We start from the raw sequence: 6,892 nt of genomic DNA, 5'->3' as shown, positions 1-6,892 counted from the left end.
TGAGTGGCACATTCTGTGGACCAAACTGTCTCCTCATAAGTCATATATAAAAGCCCTACCTCCCAATGTGATGTTCATTGGAGATGGGACCTTTGATAATTAATTAGGTTTACTTGATGTCATAAGGGTGAAGTCTGCATGACAGAATTAGTGACCTCATGAGAAGAGAAACCAGAAAGGTTAAAGTAAAAATTTAAAAATTGCTACTACATTTTAGTCAAAAATTCACAGTAGAATACATGATTAGAAACAAAAAGCGATAGAATTGAAGGAGGAGAAAGATGGAAACCATACAGGCTAATGAAAATAAGATGCCATCACAGAAAATAGTACTATTTTACCAAAGAGATATTTTATACAAATCTCATGGTTTAAACAAATTACAAATCTAGAAAAGAGACCAAAATTGAAAAGAAAGAAAGAAAAGAAACAGAGAAACATTAAAGAAAACCATTTGAATCTGAAGTGGTAGAGAGAAAAACAAGGGAAAAAGAATTGCAGATCTAGAGCAACCAGAAAACAAAAATGATGAAATGGCAGTACTAAGTTCTCATTTGTCAATTTTCACCATAAATAAAAGTGTATTGAATTCAATCAAGAGACGCAGCCTGGCTGGATGGACTAAAGGACAGAATTATATATTACTGACAAGAGACTTAGCTCTAAAGACAGAAGTTGGCTAAAGTGAAGGGATGGAAGATGATACTCCAAAGAAATGGCAGTCTAAAGAAAGCAGCTTTTATTATACTCACATAAGACAGAATAGACTTCAAACCAAAATAGGTAACGAGAGCAAAAGATAGACATTATATACAGGGGGAAATTCATCATAATAACTTGAGTTATTAATACCTAATGTGGGAGCACCAAAATATATAAAGGAATTATTAAAAGACCTAAAGAGTAAAAACAATATCACCACATAATATTAGAGGTCTTTATCACTTATAGCGATGGATATGTCATATAGACAGAGAATCACAAAGACAGGAAACAATGGCCTTGAATAAAACTTTAGACCAGATGGATTTACTAGGTTTGAGCAAATTATGCTCTCCAAAAGTAGCAGAACACACTCTGCTCATTAAATGCATAAGCAATTTTCTCAAGAATAGAACATAATTTGAGATGCAAAATAAGGCTTCATAATTTTATGAAGATTTAGACCAAACATATCAAGCATCCTTTCTCACCATAATCATATGAAACCAGAAATAAAAATAAGCTACAAGAAAACTGGGAAAAATATTTGGAGATCAAACAACATGCTATTTAACAGCTAATCTATTAATGAAGAAGTCAAAAGAAAAATTTCAAAACTATCTGAAGATAAGTGAAGTTAAAAATATAAAATAAAAGTCTATGGAATGTAGCAGAAATAGCACTAAAGCAGAAGTTTACAGCAACATAGGCCCACTTCAGGAAACAAGAAAGTATAAAAGATCAACAAAAAGACAATATAAACGGTCAACAAAACTGAAAATAGATACTTTAACAAGATAAAATTAACAAACCATTGCCTAGACTCACTAAGAAAGAAAGAAAAAGAGACACAGAAGTACAGAACAGACTTTTGAACTCTGTGGGAGAAGGTGAGGGTGGGATGTTTCAAAAAAACAGCATGTATATTATCTATGGTGAAACAGATCACCAGCCCAGGTGGGATGCATGAGTCAAGTGCTTGGGCCTGGTGCACTGGGAAGACCCAGAGGAATCGGGTGGAGAGGGAGGTGGGAGGGGGGAATCAGGATGGGGAATACGTGTAACTAATGGCTGATTCATATCACTGTATGACAAAACCCACTGAAAAAATAAATAAATAAATTTTTTTAAAAAAAAGCAAAAAAAAAAAAGAAAGAAAGAAGGCTTAGATAAATGAAATCAGAAAGAAAAGAGATGAAATTATAGTTGACACCACAGAAATACTATAAACATCTATATGGCAACAAACTGAACAGCCTAGAAGAAATGAATCCATTTGCAGAATCATTCAATGTTTTAAGACTGAATCATGAAGAAATAGGAAATCTGAATATACTGATCACTAGTAGAGTTAGAATTGTTAAAAATCCACCCTCCCCAGCAGCTGTTCAGGACCAGAGAACTTCACAGCTGAATTCTATCAAAACATTCAGTCAATTTAATAGCTATCTTTCTCAAGTTCTTCTAGTTTCTGAATTATTTTATTATTGCCAATATTTCCCTGAAACCAAACTATTCATAGAAAAGGGCACTAAAATAAAGAAAAATTAAAAGCCAAAAACTCTGATGAATTTGAATGGAAAATCCTCAAAGCAAAATATTATCAAACTAAATGATATGTTGAAAATGTCATATATCATGATCAAAAGGAGCCTCCTGCCTATCTTCCCACCATATCCTTCTAAATTATTGCAGAGCATGGATCTGAGCTCCCTGGGTTATATAGCAGCTTCCCTCTCGCTATCGAATTCACTCATGGTAGTATATATGTCAGTGGCGGTGGTGGTTTAGTTGCTAACTCATGTCTGGCTCTTGCATCCTTATGGACTGTAGCCCATCAGTCTCCTCTGTCCATAGAGTTCTCCAAGCAAGAATACTGGATGGGAAGCCATTCCCTTCTCCAGGGGATCCCCCTGACCCAGGGATCGAACCTGGGTTTCCTGCCTTGTTGGTGTCTCTATTCCTACCCCTCAAAAAGTTTCATCAGTACCATTTCTCCAGATTCAGAAAATAACACAACCCTGTAAAGTAATTATTTTTAATTGAAAATGAAATAATTAAAAATAAATAAAAGAGAGGAACACAAAAAATTAAAAAAGAAGAGAATAGAAGAGAGAGAAGCTAGGAAATACTGGTCAACAGTGGCAACGTCTAACACAGGTGTAGAGACAATCTGCTGTCTTTTCACCAGAGTACATCCTGAGAAGAATGAATCTTCTAAACATGATGTGGCACTCTGTTCTACCACCCATTCAATCAGTATTCTTCTTCCTCTGAAACTGAATGTGTGACGATTTAATAGTCTCTATCTCTTACTTACTGATTAACCTATGTGTGTGTGTGTGTTCAGTCAATTCAGTTGCGTCCAACTCTTTGTGACCCTATGGACTGTAGCCCACTAATTCCTTTCTCCATGAGGTTCTCCAGGCAAGAATACTGGAGTGAGTTGCCATTCCCTCCTTCAACCTAGGGACTGTACCCTTCCCTCCTGTGTCTCCTACATCTCTGGTGGATTCTTTACTCACTGAACCACCTGGGAAGCCTCCTTCAGTTTCTAACAGGAAAAGAGGAAATACTATGTCAAAAGTATATTAAGCTTGATTTAAACACGAGAGGCTGTACCTGGCACAGAGAGAACGTGATGCCAAAATTATGCTTTTCATCCAAATCTGAAAGAATTAAAATACTTATTAGGGTAGAAATATTATAGAAACAAAAGAGATGAAATATGGAACAGTAGAGACTAGTGAAGACTGATCAATGGAAGAGTTTCTCCTGTACAAAATAGGCAGAAATGTTGCTGTTCCAGCCAATTCTTATGTTAACGTGTTTTCAAACAAAACTACATAGGTAAAACTTTAGGCTATCAAGAATAATAATGATATGATTATTTGAATAAATCTCTAGCATATGCTAACATTCTTATTCTTGCAGAAATACTAGGAATGGGAATGCTGGGGCATTTGCTATGTGAAAGGTTACCATTTAAAACAAATTTCAAACAGCCCTCACTAATGGCCATACAATTTTACACTCCCATCAGCAGTGTATGAGAGTTTTGGATGTTCCTCATTATCACCAGTGATTGGCAATGTCAATTTTTAAATCTTCATTTATTGTAGTTGATGAATAATTATATCTGATCATAATTTTAATGTGTATCCTCTAAAAGATGCTGTGATTCTTTACATGTGATTTATGTGCTATATGTATCTTTTTGTGTGTTTAGGTGAAGTAACTTAAAAATCTTTGTAACATATTTTTAGAAATATTCCCAAATATTTTTTAATGTACTAATATTTCTGAGTCTATATGTATTTTAGCTAGTTTTCTATCTGATAATGATTTTAACCACAAACTACTGTCTTCTGTGCTGCTGATATCATCTCATGAATCACAAAATTTTTAAGATTTACTAAAAAGAATTATTTTTAATGAATTTTTTAATTGTTGTGAATGTTTTTGCATTTCCTAAATAAAAAAATTGGCTGGTTATGTATTTTGCAAATATTTCCTCCAAGTAGTTGATTTTAATTTAATCTAATAGTATGTTAACAGATATTTTTTTGATTTTCATGAAGCCTCATTTATCTCTTTATACTCTTGGATTATGCTTTTTGGTCCTTTCTAGGAAATCTTTGCCTAATATGGTAACAAAAGTGTTGTTATGTTTAGCTTTATAATCCATTTCAAATTATTTCATTATCACTTGTTAAAAACAAAGCTAATATTTTAAAAAATGGCTATCCTGCTGTTTAAATATTATTTGTATAAAAGACTATTCTCCATTGAATTATCTCAACATTGTTTTTGAGAATCAATTTATTTTTTATGTAGCAATTAATACTGACCTCATATTCTGTATGTGTTTTCATTGTAGCAGATTTTGGAGATAGAAGTCATTCAATGACTCATATTACTAAAATAAGAGATGGACAGAAAAGAGTTCTTAGGTCTTACTCTGCTAATGACCTAGTTTACAAGACTGATGTTTGCTTCATAATGAATACATATCTGTAATTGTGGTAAACAAATTAAAATTGATGACATTCTATGTTAAACAATATTTAATAACCTTTCTAAAATAAATGAACAAGAGAAGGGAAGGGAAAAGGAAAGAAAGAAAGAAAAAAAAAAAAAAAAACCCAACAAGCATAAGGATTGATTTAGGTATGAAGGTATTTCTAAACGTTCAAATAAAAAAAAGTAAATCCATCCTTCCAGGAGCAAAATTAACTGGGGACAGTTTTCCAAATATATTAACATGAACTGAAATCTGAATAAGATATGCTAGGCTTCTATAACGGAGAAGGCAATGGCATGTCACTCCAGTGCTCTTGCCTGGGAAATCCCATGGATGGAGGAGTCTGGTGGGCTGCAGTCCATAAGGTCGCTAAGAGTCAGACATGACTGAGTGACATCACTTTCACTTTTCACTTTCATGTTTTGAAGAAGGAAAGGGCAACCCACTCCAGTGTTCTTGCCTGGAGAATCCCAGGGACGGGGGAGCCTGGTGGGCTGCCCTTTATGAGGTCGCATAGAGTTGGACACAACTGAAGCGACTTAGCAGTAGCAGCAGCAGCAGCCTTTTATAATGGGAACAGAGTGAAGAAAATGAAAAAAAAAAATTGCTGGAGTATTGTTCTAGTAGATGATATGCTGAAGGTAACTGATTTATTTTAAGTAGGTGAAATTGCTATCATATTTGTATAATTTGAGTGTGAGGACTCAGGCAAGAACTTGGGGAAACATCAAAATTTATACTCAATTAGTAGAAGGCAACAGGTGAAAAACGAAATGGTAAATCAGAAAATAAAAGATAGGCTGAAGAGATGTATAGATGTCAGTTGGACCTCTGAATCAATTCCATTCAACATGAATCAATATAATACTTTCATTCTCCACAGGAGAATTTCTGGAAGGAAAATTTTCGTCGTATCTCTTTTCGTCGTATCTCTTAGTCACCTTGAAATCCATTGGAAATAACCTCCTTCAGCCCACAGAAAAGATTTGCCCTAAATCTGCCGACATGTCTAAGCTACATTAAGTATATCTAAAATTTAGTTACATATAAGAAAATCTAAAAACTGGGTAAAATGTCAAAGAGAAAGTTATCATGTGCCTAAAACTTTCTTAGAATTTGTTTGCACTCATGATGAAAGATATCCTAATTTGTCTCCTTATTTCCCAAAATTTGAAAATATATTTTCTTAATTAAAAGCACATGGAATGATATCTTCATATATCTGTAACACACGTAATACCTTCTTTATGAAGGAAGAGAGGAGAAAAGGAGGGAAACTTGTAAAGTGAGGGATGGAAAAAATTTATTCATGTGTACAATTTAGTCAGAACTCTCTCTAGTAGGATTTAGAAATGTCAACCACTATTGGTCACGCTAAGAAATAAACAAAAAAAAAAAAAAAAAAAAACAAATATTGAATATACAAAAGTAGTCTCAATAAAATACAAATCAAAGGAGTGAGACTGTAGGAAATGAGAAGTACATAATAAAATAGCATGTGGATATAGATTTTTCCTCTCAAAATGCCTCATTGCAAGAAACTGTCACAGGTTTTTTATTCAAGGAGAAATCATTGGCAAAGAAATGTCTATATTTAAGTAGAGCTTAGATTTTTTTTTTTTGCAAATTAGGAGATCAGAAAAACAACTGAGATATAAAAAGAACACAGGTATATATAAATATCTCTTATTCATTTTATGCAAGAGAAAAATAGAAGAGCAGGGATGTGTCTGTAAATTGTAATAATAATTTCAGGGATTCCAGGTGTGGATGAACCCAAGAGGACATAACTATAATTTGCTGGGTCCCTTGTGGTTTAACTGATGGTTAATAAACCCCTCATTTTATGTTTATAAATCTTCCTCCACACATTCATTATAGAACATAAACTGATGGGCAGCAGCTTTCTTATTCAATTCAAGCTAAATAAATTGATGTTATGCCTCCAAGTAATACAGATTTTGCCCTTGCTTTTATTACAAAGTGACCACAGATATATGGTCTAAGACAGACTTACAAAAGATGGTGAATGTCTGTTATGGAGACCAGAGAAAAGCAGGAAAGGCTGTCCCAGAGATGTTTCCCCATCACAGATGACGCCGTACATGGGGTGTGGATGGATTTGTGTTCCTGACGTTGAATGAGTGTTGTTACAGAGGGTCCAAA

This window comes from Muntiacus reevesi, chromosome 9 (assembly GCF_963930625.1).
Source record: "Muntiacus reevesi chromosome 9, mMunRee1.1, whole genome shotgun sequence".
Classification (NCBI taxonomy): domain Eukaryota; kingdom Metazoa; phylum Chordata; class Mammalia; order Artiodactyla; family Cervidae; genus Muntiacus; species Muntiacus reevesi.
This window is presented reverse-complemented; position numbering follows the sequence as displayed.